We start from the raw sequence: 17,634 nt of genomic DNA, 5'->3' as shown, positions 1-17,634 counted from the left end.
AGAGACCTGAGGGGAGGGAAGGAGTTAGTCATGTGACTAAGGAAGAGAAGGGGCAAAGGTCAGAGGTTGGAGGGATCTTGTTTTGCTCCAGGCACAGCCAAGAGGCCCATAGGACGAGGGGTGGACGGTGATAGGAAGTGAGCTGGGTAAGAGGGCAGGAGCTGGTCTTGTGGGGTCCCCTGAGGAGTTTGGAGCTTATTCTGAGTGTGATGGGAGCGACTGGAGGGGTTGAGCATGAGACGGACTCAGAACGTAAGTGGCAGAGGCTGACAACCAGCTCCGCTCACATGGCTAGAAATGGAGACTTAAACACAGATGCGGTCTGACTTGAGGATGGCAGCTATGCTGCTGTCTTCCACAGGGGCAGGGACTGTGTCCCACTGGCCTCTGTGTCCCCTTGCCCAGCAGAGGGCCTGGCACAGACTGAAGGTCCAGCAAAGGCTTGGGGATCGGTTCTGGCACTTCCACTGGCCAGGCAGTGAGGTTGGGCAAGTCATTGACATCTCTTTGAGTCTCAATTTATCCATCTGGAAATGGGGGAGAAAACAACATCCGCCTTGTCTGTAGGACCCCACCTAGTGGGGGGGCCAGTGAGACCTGATATCCGGAAGGACTTTGTGCAGTGGGAAGTGTCAGGAAACGCTCTGCTGTCTGATTTCATCTCTCCTCACTCCCAGGACAGCTCTTGACATCACTGCTTAGGGGCACAAATGTGTCCTCGTGGCTGTCCTGCCCCATGGGGCAAGGCATGCCCATGTCACCTGCCTTAGGTATGTGTGAGCCTGTGTGTATGTCTGTTTACCTGTGGTGACAGCACCTAGAGGGTTGCTGCCTTGGCCTGGTGGTCTATGGGAACTTGACCTCCAGACTTTGGGGAGAGGGAGTGGAAGACATAGAAAGAGGGGCTTCTCTCCCCCCTCATCCATACTGGGGCCCCTGGAATTCCCATAGCTCCTTCTATAGCCTCTGTCCCAACTCACAGTGGAAGGTGTGGGGATTGTCTGTACACCTGTCATTCTATCCCGCCTGCCTGTGGTTCTCCTGACAGCCAGGACTGCACCTTGTTCTTTGTACCCTAGGAAGCAACACAGTGTCTGGTGTATGATGGATGCTTCATAAGTGATGGATGGATGAATGAATGGTCCATAGTCCCTGCCATCAGAGGGGCCTGGAGTTACAGGGCTTCTGGACTCTACTTTAGCCAGATCACTGCTCCTAGGTGGGCCTCAGTTTCCTCTTCTACAAACAGGGTTTTTGTCTTCATTTAGTCCATCATCTCTTGTGACTGTTACGGTACCATGGTATATTCTAGGGAAACAGACACTAATTAGAATCAGTGCTGCCCTCAAGAAGCTGAAAGGTGTCACAGGCAGAAACTGCAACGATTGCAATGTAAAGTGATAAATGTCTTTATGGAGAGAACCAGAGTGGCTCAGAGGAGGGTGTGGTCCGCTCTGCATTGAGGGGAGGACAGGAACATTTCACACTATAAGGGGTTCTTAATGTGGGTCTTGAACGATGGGTAGGTGTTTGTTAGATAAACAAAAAGAGAAAAGGGCATTCTGGCCAAAGGGAATAGCATGGCAAAATCCTGAAGGTACGGCAGAGCCTGGCACCTTTGGGGCACTGCTAACAGTTGGGAATGGTTAAAACTTTTCAAGGCAGTGAAGGCATGGTGAGGGGGTAGGATTGGAGAGGGTAGCCCAGGGCTATTTCCTGCAGGGCCTTGTAGGCCCCCTAAGGGATGCTAAGAGCCGTTCTGAAGGCAAATGGGAGCCACCGGCAGATTTTACAGAGGAAAATGGCATGATCGGGATTGCATTTTCCATAAACCACTCTGCTGTGGTGTGGACAACAGATTGGAGGCCAGCAAGACTAGGATCAGCAAGTGGAATTATGAGGCTGCCGCTGTTATCCAGGCGGATGTGATAAGGTCCCGAGCAAAGTCAACAATGGCTAACGGTTCTCCAGTGTTTACTTACAGTGTGCCAGCCATGCTCGGTGATAAACATTTGCAAATATTATTGCATTTCATCCTCATAGCTACCCTGGGATTACATGTTATTATGATTATCACCTGTGTATTATAGATGGAGGCACAGAGGCTCAGTCACAAGGCTAATAAGTGGCAGAGGAAGACTTAAATCCATCCACCCTGACTTCAGCCCCCAATATTCTGCTCACTGATGAGGGCAGTGGGTGCAGACAAGGGCTTGGAGTCCAGAGCTGGGTAGGAGGTGGGCCCACCAGGACACTGGTCAATGGGATCAGCAGTGAACCCAAACAAACGAGCAGGTTTGAAGAACCCTGCAGCTATAGGTCTGGGATTCTGGGACAGTGTCCAAGCTCAGGAAAATTCCAGAGTGTCTCTGGTGCTCTTACCGTGGACCTCCCCATGGCATGCTGACACGAGGCCGGGTGCTCCACCAGTCGTCTCTGTTGCAGCTGGAGTCATCACTGCCTTTACCTCTTTTCCTGCAGGAGTTCTGGGAAAAGGAACCCCACCTCCCAGTTCAAGCCGTGGGAGGAAATTTTTGCGGCCTCCCCTGTCCTTCCAGGACCCTGCCCCTCACAGAGGGCACTACTAGTGTGTGCACACTGGTGGGTGGGTGAGCTAACACTGGTCATCTCTGGATCAGGTCCTGGTCTTCACTTGGAGACCCATTTCCTTGGGCCCTGTGGACTCCCATACCAGAGTGGGGCAGAGTCCCCTGAAAGAGTCTGGCTTTTTGTTCAGAGCTGGGAAAATGGCATCTGCTCCCTAGTAAGAGGTTTCCAAGTGGCAGTGTGGGTTCTGTTCGTACTTCCTCTCCTAGGCCACAGTTTGAGATGCTGGCCTCCCCACTTACCTCTGTGGACTTTTCCAGGCCTTGCAGCCGGCTGGGTCAGCTGATGTCAGGAGGCTGGTAGACACTGAGCAGGGCTGCTGATTCACCCCCAGGAGTGAACCCTTTGGCCTCCGTGTAGAGCTTTGCTTTGTCCTTCACAGGTCAGGGTGCTGGTTTTCTTTTTTAATAAATAAAGCTGAACCTGACTCACAACTCAAGAGAGTGCTCAGAGTCACCAGCATCACCATGGTAACCACGTCATCCATGAGCACTTGAAAAGGAAGTTATCAATAGCAACCTGCCTCTTCCTTCTTACCTCACAGCAGCCCTGGGCTTCCACAGTCCTGACCCTTGGGGCTGGGTGAATGGCCCAGCTCTAGGCCTGGGCTTCCCCAAAAGCAGGCAGTTGAAAGTAGGGACCTGAGATTCCCACTCATGCTTACCTATCTGCCTCTTGGACATTCTTCCAGAAGGACCTGAAAAAGTCTCTTTCATGCTGGGGCACTAGGGGCAGACATGAAATCCACATTTTAAAGCCATGAATCCATGGCTTTGTCCATGATTTCTGTTGGGAGGACAAAATTGTGTGGTGGGTACAGCTGCAGAGATGATAAAACCTAGAATGAAAATGAATGTGAGGATGTTAATAATAATAATAACCATTTATTGAGTGCCTACCACCATGAGTCAGGCAGTGTATAAGAAGCTTTATATACCTTGTCTCCCTTGTTGTAATTACTTTTCTAGAGGCAATTTTAATTAATAAATTAATTTAAATTAGTTAAATAATAATATCTAGAATTTGTTGAGTGTCAGACACTCTGCTAAGCACTTATGTTTATTTTCCCATGGGAAGCACTATGATTATCCCCATTTTACAGATGGGAAAACTGAAGCTTAGAGAGGTTAAATAATTTGTCTGAGGTCACTCAGCTACCAAAGGACAGAACTAGGGTTTGGGTTCAGTTGTGTCTGGCAGTCATCCTCATTATTTTATTATCTTCTAAGGCTCAGTCAAGGCACAAACTACATACTGAGCAGAGAGAGGCTCCAGGTTTGCCTGGTATAAGAGATTTTCTCCAAGAGCCTTGATTGATATTTTCCCCCCCAGAACGGTTCCTGGTCACCCTCATCAGGGTCAACTGGGGAGACTGAAAGAAATGCAGATTCTAGGCCCACCAACATCTATTGCATCAGATTTTTGGGTGTGGGCCCTAGGATTCTGTGTTTTAGGCAACTCTCCATGTTGAACTCTAACATTGGAGAATTTAAAGTTGACTAATATGTATAACTGATTTACTTTGTTATAAAGCAGAAACTAACACACCATTGTAAAGCAATTGTACTCCAATAAAGATGTTAAAAATAAATAAATAAATAAATAAAGTTGACTAAGTTCCTGGAGAGCAGGGAACACGTGTTCTCTGAGACATCCCCAGGGCCTGCGCAGGGCACGGCACTGAGTAGGGGCTCGGAAAGCATTTGTTGGATTTGAATGAAAAATGAAACAGGCCCCATTGAGACCCCCAAGCCTCATCAGGGCGAGGTCCTCCCTTGGCTCCTGAGAATCCACTGGTCCTCCTACTCACTCCCTACTCCCACCCAGCCCCCATGCCCACACCCCCACCCTGAGCAGAGCTGCCCACTAGGCTCTGCCCACTCCTGTGACTTCCCTTGTAGTGGGAACAGCGGGATACAGCTGTTGCCCAAAAGCTCCATTTGTTTGGGTAGAAACAAACTCAGGCCCATAAGCCAGCTTTCAAGGCAGATACTACCCTGACACCCCAGCCAAATGTCTTGGGTGGGTACCCACAGGGTATAGAGGAAAGCTTGGGAGCTCTTCCTCCGACAAGTTTTAACCATAGAAGAGGCTTATTTATCAGAGCAAAACACCCAAGTATCAAGTAACAAGGCACTGGATCTATAAGCAATGCTATATGCATATTATGGACTATTAAGCAGCCATTAAAAGTTAAGAATTTTGAAGAATATTTAATGATGTGGTAAAGTGTTCACCAAAAAAATAAGAGAAAAATACAGAATACAAAGCTATATGCACTGGAAAGATGTTTGTGAAATGTGGCAGAGAGGCCAGTGCTCCCCCAGCATCCGCTCTCCCCGTCTGCTGTAGTAATAGAACCCCTACTTAGAAAAGATCCTATTTCCCAGGGGCCGTGGGACTGAGTTCTGGTGTGTGGGGTACAAGCAGAAGTGATGCATGTGAATTCCAGGAAGTGTCCTCTGAGGAGAGGCAGCTCCTTCTTTGCTTCTTCCTCCTGGTGCAGCCGTCTTGGGTCACGAGTAGGGGGCACGTGTTGAGGATGGGGACCCCCCAGTTAGAAGAAGCCTAGGGGGCTTCCCTGGTGGCGCAGTGGTTGAGAATCTGCCTGCCAATGCAGGGTACACGGGTTTGAGCCCTGGTCTGGGAAGATCCCACATGCCGTGGAGCAACTAGGCCCGTGAGCCACAACTACTGAGCTTGCGCATCTGGAGCCTGTGCTCTGCAATAAGAGAGGCCGCGATAATGAGAGGCCCGCGCACTGCGATGAAGAGTGGCCCCCGCTTGCCACAACTAGAGAAAGCCCTCGCACAGAAACAAAGACCCAACACAGCCGTAAATAAATAAACTAATAAAAAAAGAAAATTAAAAAAAGAAGAAGCCTAGGTCCCTAATGGTCACAGAGCTGCTGTACCAGCCTGGGCTCCTTCCCTTTGGACGTCATTTACTAGAGAGAGAAATGAACATGTTTAAGCCACTGTAACTTTGGGTTTTCTATCATTTGTAGCTGAAACAATTACAATCAATATAAGATATATTGTTAAATAAACAAAAAATGCAGGTTCAAAATAATATGAATTGTATGATTCCAATTTTATTTTCAAATGTGTGTTTACATATATTTACATATGTACGTAGAAAAGTGGACACAAAGGTTAAAAACTAAAATGTCAGCAGAGGTTATTTCAGGATGGTGAAGCTGCAAGTATTTCACATGTACTTTTGTTTGCTTTTCTGTATTTTGTACTGATCTACAACAGAAGTAGTACTTTTAGGATAAGAAAAAATAATAAAATGTATAAATGACCAATGTATGATCCATATGGGTCCCAATCCTAAAAAATATACCTTATTGATGATTAGATGGAAAAAAGACTGAAAAGAAGTGTACTAATATTAAGTAAATACTAATATTCAAGGGCATGGGAAACTGTTCAAAATATATTGTTGGGGGAAAAACGTTGTTAAACAGTATAAATGTAGAGTTTTTTTTTTTTTTTTTTTTTGGTAAAAAGAATAAAGTGAACCTAAAATGAATACAATGTTATATGCCAGTTATATCTCAGTTAAAAAAAAGATATACATACATGCTAGAAAAAAGACCAGGAGAAGATAAGCCAATGTATAATGGTCTGATTCCAAAGTAGAGATTTTGGTGATTCTTATTTTCCTCTTTATACTGTTTGGCATTTTCGAATTTTTTTCCAGTAAACCTGTATGAATCTTATTTATTTAGAGAAATTTAAACAATACAGAAAAGAATGTTACAAAGAGCAATAACTCACGCACATCCTCACTGCCCAGAGTTAAAATGGTTAATATTTTGTTATACTTAATTCCTGTCTTTATTTTTAAGAAACAAAGAGGAACAGTAAAGTCCTCTTTATGTATGTCTATCATGATCATTAAAAACACTTAAATTAGAGAGAACTTGCCCTGCCTGGGATGGCCAGGGTGGGGCTGAGGGAGGGCAGGAGGGAAGCACTCAAGGCCTGTTAACTTCCTTCCACCTTCAACCAAGGGTTTGGCTCCAAATGCCTATTTCCAGGACAGAGGCGGCCTGGGTACAAGGGTGCCAGATTGGCCTGGCGCTTCCCCTGGAACATACAGTGGCAGGCAGGGCTGAAGAGGAGGGTCCCAGCCGAGCACTTCCCTCCTGAGGTCAGTTGGTGCCCAGCTAGTGTTTACAAAGAGGGTGCGGCCCCAGTCGCCCAGCTCTGAGGCCTTTGCTCTCAGGGGAGCTGGCCCACAGCAGGCCACAAGCAAAGGGCGGCAAAACCACTGTCTCCTGAGAAGCTCAGAGGCTGGGAGGATGCTGGGAAATGAGGGCCTGCAGCTAGGTGTTCAAGTGGTCAGTGGAGGTAAGGAGGTCCAGGAGGAGGAGGAATAAAGGGAAGAGGCAGGAGCACTCACATTTGCTAGACCTTCTGTGGGTATAGTTATTACCTCCATGTTATAGAAGAGGAAACTGAGGCTCAGAAGTGTTGGGTCACTTGCCCCAGGTCTCACAGCTCCTATCAGTCTGGACTGAGACTCAGATGACCCCAAGGCTCATGCTCCTGCAGCCACACCAGGCTATGGCATGGGGCTGTCAGGAGGGAGCCATTCTGCATGACTCAGAGCCTGGAGCAAGGCTTGGGGTCATTTGGAGGTTGATTTCCAGGACGCGGTGGGATCTGGAGATGAGGTTTCTGAGGCAGCCTGTCCTTACTCAGTATGAGTCCACAAAGGCATCAGCCACCGTCTGGCTCGGAGGCTCAGAGAGGCTGGTCAAGTCTGAACTGATTCTGGAGAAGGAGTTTCCCAGTGTCCTTTCTTCTTGACTTTACGCAGAGTAAAAGCCTCCAGGCCCACAGCCAGCTCTTCAGGAAAACATCAGAGCATCTCCCCAGAACTGGGAGGGGGATGAGAGTGGAGCCACCCAGCCCTTCCCGCTCACCTGCCAAATGAACATCCCTTCACTGTCCTCTCCTGGGCCAAGGTGGGGGTCAGGCTGGTGTGTCCACACGTGTCTGTGTGTATGTGGTCACCCCCCCCCCCGCCAGGCATCAGTAGCAACCTCCTGGTGGACCACCATTTTCAAGCCTGCAACATCTGGCAAACATCACAAAGGTGGAACAGGCCTGGAGGCCCAGGCCGAGTCATGGATGAGCTCTGCGAGTGATCCATTTCCCGGTGGGCCTCCTACTTCCTGGACTCAAATGCCAGGACCAGTGCCCTCTTGATGCCAGAGCCATGGGCCGAGAGAGACACATTAACTCCTCCTTGGGAGGCTGAAGTCTTCTATCAGGTGGAGCTGGTTGAAATTTTGGCTCTGCTGAATTCTAGCTCTGTGATCTTGGCAGTTCCTTAACGTCTCTGAGGCTCAGTGCCTTTATCAAATGGGGATGCTTTTGTTGATGATGATGAGGACGACAGACACATACCTCCTCTTCTAGTGGCTGGAGGATTAAACCCCAGAGAACACAGGAAGTGTCTATGTGTTTCACACAGAGCCTGGCATATAGCAAACACCCAGTGGAGGCACCTGATGCTTGCATGGTCCTCTGCCTCTCCCACCCCCAGCCCTTTGTTGGCATCCGGCCTTTACTTGGAAGCGGCAGGGGAGGGACAAAACCTCCATCCCCTTCTCAGGCATTGAATATTCCCCTGCTAGGACCGTGGCAGCTACAGTGTCCGAGGACCAGCTGGAGGAAGAATTGTGACTGAGTCTGAGGTGTCAGGGAAATGGGTGCCAGTCCTCCAAGGGGGGGAGATCAGCAGGTGGCCCCTGGATGCAGAACCCCAAATCCTGCTGCTTTCCGGCTTGACTGCCCCACACAGGGCCCCACCTTATCTCTTCTGCTCCGGCTCTCTGAAGAGCCTCACAGACAGGTCACCAATTCCTCTAGTGCTGCCCAGGTTGTTATTATTATTAACAACAGTTATGACCACTGCTCCCAGTTACTGACCACTGGCTCTGTGCCAGGCATGGCACTAGGCGTTATTTCGTTGTCATGACAACCCAAGAGGGGGTACTCTATTTCCCCCAAAATATAGAGGAGGACACTGAGGTCCAGAAGGATTAGGTGACTTGGCCACACAGGGAGGAAGTGGCCCAGCTGAGACTGTATTGAGGCTGGGAGAACATGAGGGGCAGAATGGATCTTGTTGGGCAGGAAGACATCCTGTAGACTCAGACCTGCCAGTTGCCAGGGTTCTTGGTCTGGGGTCCGTGAGGTCCTGCTGGAGACTGTTCCATTCTGTTCAAGGTCACCTTACCTGGCACCCAAGGGGCACCCTAGAGGCCTGGCGGTAGGATGGAGCTTCTGCCCACCCTCATGCTTGGGAGTTTCCTGTCTGCTATGGTCTGAATGTTTGTGTCTCCTCCAAGTTCATATGTCGAAATCCTATGCCCGCTGTGATGGTTTTAGGAGGTGGGGCCTTTGGGAGTTGCTCATGAGGATGGAGCCTCATGAATGGGATTAGCGTTCTTAGAAGAGACCCCACAGAGCCCCCTGGCCCCTTCTGGAAGACGGCTCTCACCAGAATTCGACCACGCTGGCACCCTGATCTGGGACGTCCGGCTTCCAGAACTGAAAGAAATAAACTTCTGTATTTTATTAGCCACCCAGTTTATGGTATTTTGTGATAGCGGCTCGAACAGACTAAGACATCACCGCTCTGCCCAGGGAGATCCTGACCGCCTTAGTTGGGTCCAGTAGACCCTAACTGACGGAGCTGGACACACTCCTTGTACTTGACTCTGACTGCCTGCTGGTCTTTGCCAGTCTTGTCCTTCACTCCAGTGACTGTGCTTCTCTCTGGTCTTAACTTCCTCCCCATCGGCACTGACCTCACAGGTCTGGGGTCTCACCGTGCCTTTCCCCCAGGCCCGCCTAAGTTATGAAACCAGAGAAGATGCTGTCAAATTACAAAGGTCTCGCAGCAAGCATCTGGTTAAGAACCTGAGGTCAAATCCCGCTCTGTCACTCCAAGCAAGCCATTTCACCTCTCTAAGCCTTAATTCACTTATCTATAAAATGGGGCTAGCAATAATGCATCCTACAGAGCCCCTGCGAAGAGAAAATGAGCTAATATATGGGCTCAGCACATGGTGAGTGTCCCATAGATGGTAACTTCAAAAGGCGTGGGAAGAAAGGATTGGAGTTGCTGCGGAAGCACCTCTGGACCTTCAAGGTCCTGGCTGACCAGGGTCCATTCACTGGTCATTTTCCCGGAGGTCTAATTTTCCCACGTTCCAGTTGGCTGAGTAATGAGGCTGCCCTTTCCCCAGTCTGCACGAGTGGAGTTCTCATGCTGAAAGAAGAAATTGTGTTGCCTGGAACTGGCATGTGCCCTGTTCTGGGCACCACTGATGGCAGTCTGGATGGCTCAGCGATGGGCACAAGGAACTCGAGTGTCCTTGCTGCAGGATCTACTGTATGTCTGAGCACTGTGAGGCCATTACCTGCCTGTTTCTCAGCAGAGTCAGCCTCTGATTTCTTCTGGAAGGACAAGGCTGTGATAGTCCAGGCCCTCCTCTGGGCTTTCTCTTCTGTGCTGTGGGGCAAGAGGTCTAGTAGCCACTCAAAAACTTCCTTGTGTTCAGCATAGTGTTACAGAATCTTGGGACTCCAGAGCTTGAGAAGGCTTCAACCAGAACCCTAGACCGTAAGGGAGTGGGGGCAGGAGCCCAGAGGGGCCTCTTGGTAGACTGTACATTGTTAGTGCTAGAAAGGTCCTCAGTGTGGACACAGAATGACACAGAGAGCCTCAGGCAGAGCCATGGGACATTAGAGCTGGAGGTGACTCGGCATGTTTCTGCTGGAAGATAGGCTAGAGTGCGTTTAATTCAGCTTTCTGATTTTATAGCTGGGTCTGTGAAGAATTTTCTAGAGATGAGGTCCATGAGACTGCTTTAGGTGTTTAGGTTGGGGCAGAGAGAAAGACAAATGTTTATAGTTTATCTGTGAGGTTGTCATTTCAGGTAAGAGAAGAAAAATAGTGACTAGGCATTTATCCCACCAATATTTATAGACCTCTTCTGTGCTAGGCCCAAGAGGAGTGAAACACTGTAAGGTTAGAAGTGGCAGAAAAGTAATGTGAGCTGGTTTCAACAAAAGGACATTTATTGGCTCACAAAACTGGAAGCCCAGAGGGAGAGTGGGTGTTATGGACTGAATTGTGACCTCCTCCCAAATTCATATGTTGAAGCCTTAACCTCAATGGGACTATATTTGGAGACAGGGATAATTAAGGTTAAAAGAGGTCACAGGATGGAACCCTAATCCGATTGGACTGGTGTCTTTCTAAGAAGAGGAAGAGACACCAGACTGCTCTCTCTCTCTGCAAGTACACAGAGACGAGGCCATGTGAGGACACAATGACAAGGTAGCTGTCTGCAAGCCAGGAAGAGAGGCCTCACCAGAAACCAACCCTGGACTTTTAGCCCTCTAGAATGATGAGAAAGTAAATTTCTATTGTTTAAGCCCACCAGTCTGTGGTGTTTTGTTATGACGACCCAAGCAGACAAGACAGTGGACCTCAGAGTTGTTTAGTCCAGAAACTCTGACTCCATTTCCCTGCAGTTCTCTCAGCTCTGCCCTCCTTGTTTGTAGCCCATGTATTAGGCTGGTAGCAGGAGCACTGCGATAGTTCCAGGCCCGGCAATGTGCAGAGGAAGAGAAAGAGAGAAGGTTGCTCCACGATGTTCCGTCATAAAAACAAGAGAGATCTTTCCCAGAAACCCCCATTAAACCCTTCCTTGTATCTCACTGGCCCTTAGGTCACAGGCCTAAAAGACTCCAAACAGAAGTGTAAGCAAAATAGAAGTTTATGTCTCTTTCATGTCATAGAAGAGTTAGGAAAAAAAGCCATCCAAGACTGATAGGTGGGCTCCACCATCCTCCAAATGTGGCTTCCCTCTCTAGGTCCAGGGAGACTGTTCCAGTTTCTATTACCTCTCAGAAAGGGGGAAGGGCAGGGGAAGGGTAAGGGAGCACATGCACATTCTTTGCGAAGGCACAGCTTAGAAGTGGTACAATCGTGTCTGCTCACAGTCCGTGGGTGAGAACTTAGACTTGTGGCTGCATCAAGCTGCAAGGAAGGCTGGGAAATGTAGTCCTTACCAGGCCGCTATCCGCTTGGCCCCAAATGGGGAGTAATGTTACTAAAGGAGGGGAGAGTGGATATTAGGGAACCAGAGAAGTCTCTACCTCACACTGATTAGTTCAGGTCCAGGTTCCCGAACCAATTCTTGAGAAGGGTGGTGGGCCCACCCCTGGAGCTGGGCAAGGGGTCAGCTTCCCTTGAGGCATATGGGCTTGCTTAAGCCTCTGTACTCTGGGTCTGTTTGTTATGGCAACTTAGCTTGTCTGCTAAATAATACACTGTGCCTTGTATACTTCTTAGGAAGCTGGAAGGGGGATGAATGGGTCTTGGGTAATCAACTAGCAGGGTCCACTACATTACCTGCCTTTGAGGCCCTCTGACTCTAGGAGAGGGACGGATTTAAATACGTCACTATGGGTCAACATAACAAATGGTGAACTAGCAGCAATATATAAAACCCAATGAAAACAGAGGGAAGAATTAAGAGAAGGCTTCTAAGAAGGGATAACGAATATCATGAGTTCATTTTGTCTGGGTCTTAAAGGATATGTGGGAATTCCCCCAAATGATTTTGGTTGGGAAAGAGCCTTTCAGACAAAGAGAACAGCAAAATCACAGAGGCATGAAGGCCTACAGGGTGTGGCTAGTGGTCTGGTGTGGCTAGGGAGTGGGAGGGCAGGAGTGACCTTGGGAGCAGTTAACAAAGGGCACCTGAGAGCCAGGGGGAGGCAGCAGCCTGTCTGACAAGCCCCTGGAAGCCATGCAGGGTTTTTAAGCCAGCAGAGACATGGGCAGATCTCTGTCTTTCTCTGAGGTAGAGACTGGAGGATGACTCGTTAGGAAGCTATTTCACAAATTCGGCTGAGTAATGAAGAGAGCCTGCATCAGGGCTGTGGTGGTGGGAAAGGAGACAAGGAGATAGTTTGCAGAGAGATTTTGGTGGCAGAACTGACAGAACTTGGTAACCGGGTGACTAAGGGGGGTTGAGCAAGGACAAGGCAGAGGGGGGAGTTAAATATGATCCTAAGTTTATTTGCTTGTGCTAGAAATCTGGAGAAGGAGTACAAGGAAAGCAAGTTTTGGGGGTGAGAGGAGAAAACAACTACCCACTGTCCTCAGCCTGGTCCATGACAGACTTCTCTGGGTCCCTCGAATGTATGACGTTCTCTCTTAACTCAGCGCTTCTGAACACTGTGCCTACTCCATGGAACACTGCCGCACCCTCAAATCTCCAGCTGGCTAATTCCTCATTTCCTCTAAGAGCCTTTCTTGACAACCTCCTCCAACCTAGGTGAGAAACCCGCTTCGATTTTCTTATAGTACCCCAGGCTTTTTCTTTACGAGCCTCTCACTCAGGCTTGTTTAATCACGCAGTCACTTCCATAAGGGACCACGTCTGTCTTGCTTGCGGCTTCATTCTCAACACCTTGTCCAGTGCCTGGGCACTTGTGCTGGGTTTGAGGTATTCAACAGTTGTCAGTGGAAATAGGAATTGGCCAATAGTTTCTATCAGGGCCCATTCAGATGTAATGCAAAGCAATGAGGCCACCATGGGGACAGGTGACGTGACCCTTTAATAGGCCTGGATCACTCTAGACCAGTGGTTTTCAACCAGGGGTGATTCTCTCAGCCAAGGACATTTGGCATGTCTGGAGGCATTTCGGGTAGTCCTGACTTGTGTAAGTGTGTGTGTGTACTACTGCGTCCAGTGGGTAGAGGCCAGGGATGTTGCTAAACATCCTACACAATGCACAAGATAGCTCCCCACAACAAAGGAGTATCCAAGCCAACATGCCAGTAGTGCCCAAGTTGAGAAACCCTGCTCTAGAGATGGGTGAGCCAACCGGATGGCCAAGTGACCATCTGGAGTACTGGCTTCTATGGCCCAACTGAGGAAGAGCAAGAGAAGCTTAGTGGCTGTCACAAGAAATATGGACTTGTGATGTGCAGCCAGGAACCACCTTGGATTGGTCTCAGTCAAAGGTCCAACACCTTGGGCAGTTTCTCCTTAACTCAACTCCCGGCTGGAAGCCCAGGAGGCCCAGCCTGGCACTCGCCTCTCTCTGACTCACTCCACTGGGTTTCTCTTGCTCTTTGGTGGAAGCGGCCACCGCACACTCTTCCCACCCCATCTGCCTCGCCGATTATTTTCAGCTTGGCTTGGAGAGGCCCAACGCTGCAATTACACCCCAACCTCAATGGCTCCTTCTGAAAATAACATTTGGGTCGAAGAAAACCTCAGTCTGGTGGGCTGGATTTTATACTAAACAGTTAAAGAGTGGGTGTGGGCATGGGGGTGGGGATGGGGACAAGGGAGTGGCAGGATGGTACAATTAAGAGAAGAATCTGGAAGAAGGGGAAGGAAAAGGAAGGGAAGAGAGGGAAGGAGTGGCGGCAAGGGCTGCTGCAGAAAAAAAAAATATCTACGGGGCAGGGGGTCAGCCATCTTTTAGAAGTCTTATGCCAAGTCTTCATTTAAGTCCCTAATTGAAGGTTTTGTTTGCTGAAATAACTCACCCCTACCCCCAATCATTGAGGCCTGGGAAATTCACGTCTGCCTGGGGCCAGATGAATTAGTCTATGGGCATACCAATCTTTGTCCTAGCTAGTGACCAGATTTTCCGACCCCAAAATAGGAGCCACATGGTTTGACACAGGATTTTGTTCTCTTTCCAGGCGAGCATGGCAGTCTGGGAAATGTAGTTTCAATGCCGATAGGTGGAATTTCTAAGCAGTTCCATGGTCAGTGGAGGAGAGAAGACAGGACCTTCAAAGTAGGGATTCCCAGGGAAATCAGAGAATTATGGGTTACTTTAGTTCAGAGAAGAGAAAAAAACACTAAGAAAAGAGAAACTTTGTCCCACCTAGGGGGCGGGGGAATAAGAAGAGAAAGACCTGGAAGTGCATTTTGGATTCCAAAGGAAGCAGACAGAGAGAAGGTTGTATGAGGTGAGATTTGGGAAAATAGGCAAAGGAGTCCCACACGTTAGTTAAAAGCTCAGTTCTGCAGTCAGCCAGACTTGGGTTCAAATCCGGAGTATGCTAACCACCTGGGGGATCTCGGCAGTAACTTAGCCTCTTTTTAGGCCGGCAGTATAGGTCTAGAGCGAGGCTAGTAGAGTTTGCATCCTGGCTCTGTGACCTTAAGCAAGTTACCTAACCTCTCTGTGGCTCACTTTTCTCCTCTGTAAAATGTAAACAACACCCACCTTCTAAGGTGTCCTAAGGACTTAGAATCTTAGAACAGTGCCTGGGACATTGGCAATCACTCAGCATGTGTTAGCTATTGTTATTACCTCTGGAGTTTTTCTTCAAATGTAGTAGACAAGACACATTTTAGCTAACACATACTTTTTTTATTTGACTAGTTATGAGTTGATTTTCAAGTGTATTAAAATATATGACTAGCACATCAAAGCTGTGGTTTCACTAATGTTGTTGCTTCAGGCAAGGCTATGTAGAAAAAGGGAATCGATTTAAAGTTAATTTTAAAATTAGGAAAGTTAATAAAAGTCAATTTAAAATATATAATATAGGAGGAATGTGGGTATGGAAGAAAATCACGCAGGCAATACCTAAATGGCTCAAAAATTTGGAAAAAAATCCACGATGCCATGTTCCTTTTTGCTTATAAAACCTTCTAAGGCACATGGGTGGAGAAATGAAGGAGGAAAGATACTGATCTAGATGCTATCAAAACTTTGCCTCTTTTCCCCTCTGTAACCACTGTTCTTCCCTCTTTGAGAATTCAGTAGAAGGGCCCAGGCAAGCGAGACCTGACGCCCTAGTGAGCTTTGGAACCCCGAAAGCATTGTGGACTGGGGGGCTCGGGGAAGAGAGGCCGAGCTCTGGAAACCGAAAGCCAACTCCCCAACTTCGCTCTCCTGTCGCGTTTAGGGCGATTCGGGCCTCTCTCATTTTTTTGGATCACTGGGTCAATCAGTCAGCCAGTGCCTCGGGAGAAGTTTAATTAAGCTCAGATCGCCGGCGCGAGCTGCCAAAGGTCTCCCTGCCCGCCCCGCCCCCAGCACATCTGGTGAAAAGCTTCTCCCCCTCCCGGCAGGACGGGCCGCAGCCCGCGCATGCGCATCGGCAGGACGCCCAGCGCCCCACGGCCGGCTCGGCTCCCAGAACAGCGTTGCAAACTGTTGCATCAGACAGCAAGCAGCCGGCCGGGCCGCCAGGGTTTCTAGGAAGATAGGAAAGGTTTGAGATCTTCTGTGGTCGCTTGGGAGCGTTGGCGGCCACTCAAGGTGTTTACACACCGGTAACACGATCCACTGAAATCGCACGCTTGCGCCAGTCGGGGTGGGGACTGAGCCACAGGTGAAATTCGCTGAACTCCGCTGCTGCTGCTGCTGCTCCCACCCCAAGGCCCCAGGCTGGACCAACCGAACTGGGATTCGCTGTGCTTTACTAAGAGCATGGGCCCTGAAGGAATGAGCGGGGTTTGATTTCTCTTCCCAAGAACAAGAATGCCCCGGAGGAATTTCTCACTCTGTGAAAGTGCAAAACTAATTTCCCCGGATAAGCGCTGTTGCCGATTCCCAAAAGGGCTTGGAAAGATCCCAGTAGGAATGTTTAGTGGTTTCCAAATCTCTTCACCCAGCAGCTGAACACGCAGACACTGACCATCAGAAACGTCTTGGTGGGTGGACACACGTCCTCCTTCACAGATAGGCCTTCTTTTGGTACATCTCAGTCCCCATGTTATGAAGACTTTGGACATTAGCCAGAGGATGCACAATCATGAACTCAATGCAGACACAGCACACATATACAGGTTCTCTAGACCCAAACAGCTCTGCAACTCAGGTAATGGAAAAGTCTTCCTTACTCTCCCTCAGTCTTCTGGTCTCTGAGCCACTCCTTCCTCAAGGGGAGAGAAAATAATACTGTATCTAGAAGGGGTGGGCCAGTCTTGGGGGTGGGATATTCAAGAAGAATGAGTACTGATTTAGAATCTACTTTCTAGAGAGATTTCCAAGGACGTAATCTGAATCCTACAGTTCAATCCTCTCTCTCTCTCTCTCTCTCTCTCTCTCTCTCTCTCGTGTGTTTTTGGGGGGGCAGTGGGGGAATGGATTAAAACCAAGATCATTCAGTATTAATGGATTTTCCAAAAAGACAAAAACTGGCAATTTACCTTATGCATTCTGTCTTTGCTAGGGTGTTGATGGTGGAAATCTATTCCATTTGAATAATCTTGAAAGCTAAAACAGGCCTAGTGTTCTTCCTTGCCCTCATTATTATGAATCACTCAGTCCCAAGATTCAATAGAAAAATGACCCAAAAGACTCATAAGCATTATCCCACACATCCTTTTGCCAGATAGTCACTGTTGTTTGTTTAAGCCAACATTTTCCTTTGGACAGTGGGGTATTATGGCACTATGGGATTTTTCACCATAGTAGATGCTTCATAAATATGGCCTGAGCTATTTTGGTCAATAGTGATCTTATAAATGGAAGAAATGACTACTAGAAAAGGAAGGAGCGACTACTAGAAAAGGAAGGAGCATGGGCTAGTGCTGGAGCTGGAGCATTTCTGAGCCCTGCTTCTGAAGGTATATCAGGACCCAAACCTTCAACCAAATAGGTGTCACCACAGTGGCGTCTGTGGTCACAGAGTGTGATCTCAGGGAGCTGCCAGAAGCTGCCAGAATGTCAGATACGTCTAAGCAACAGTCCTCACCTGGAGAAGCAAGTCATTTACTATTATGGGGCCTCTCCAGGCATAGAAGTTGGAGCCAGGAGGTCAGAAGCCAGGTGGGAATGGGAGAAAGTAACCTTCTGAGCTCATGTTAGGTTCTCTGCTGTACTGCTAGGATCTACACATCGTGGGCCCTCAATACATGTTTGTAGAATGAATGCACTGAAAGAATGAGGGAAGCAGCAGAGAGAGGAAAGTTCAAAGAGGTCTAAGAATTTTGCA

This window comes from Eschrichtius robustus, chromosome 11 (assembly GCF_028021215.1).
Source record: "Eschrichtius robustus isolate mEscRob2 chromosome 11, mEscRob2.pri, whole genome shotgun sequence".
Classification (NCBI taxonomy): Eukaryota; Metazoa; Chordata; class Mammalia; order Artiodactyla; family Eschrichtiidae; genus Eschrichtius; species Eschrichtius robustus.
This window is presented reverse-complemented; position numbering follows the sequence as displayed.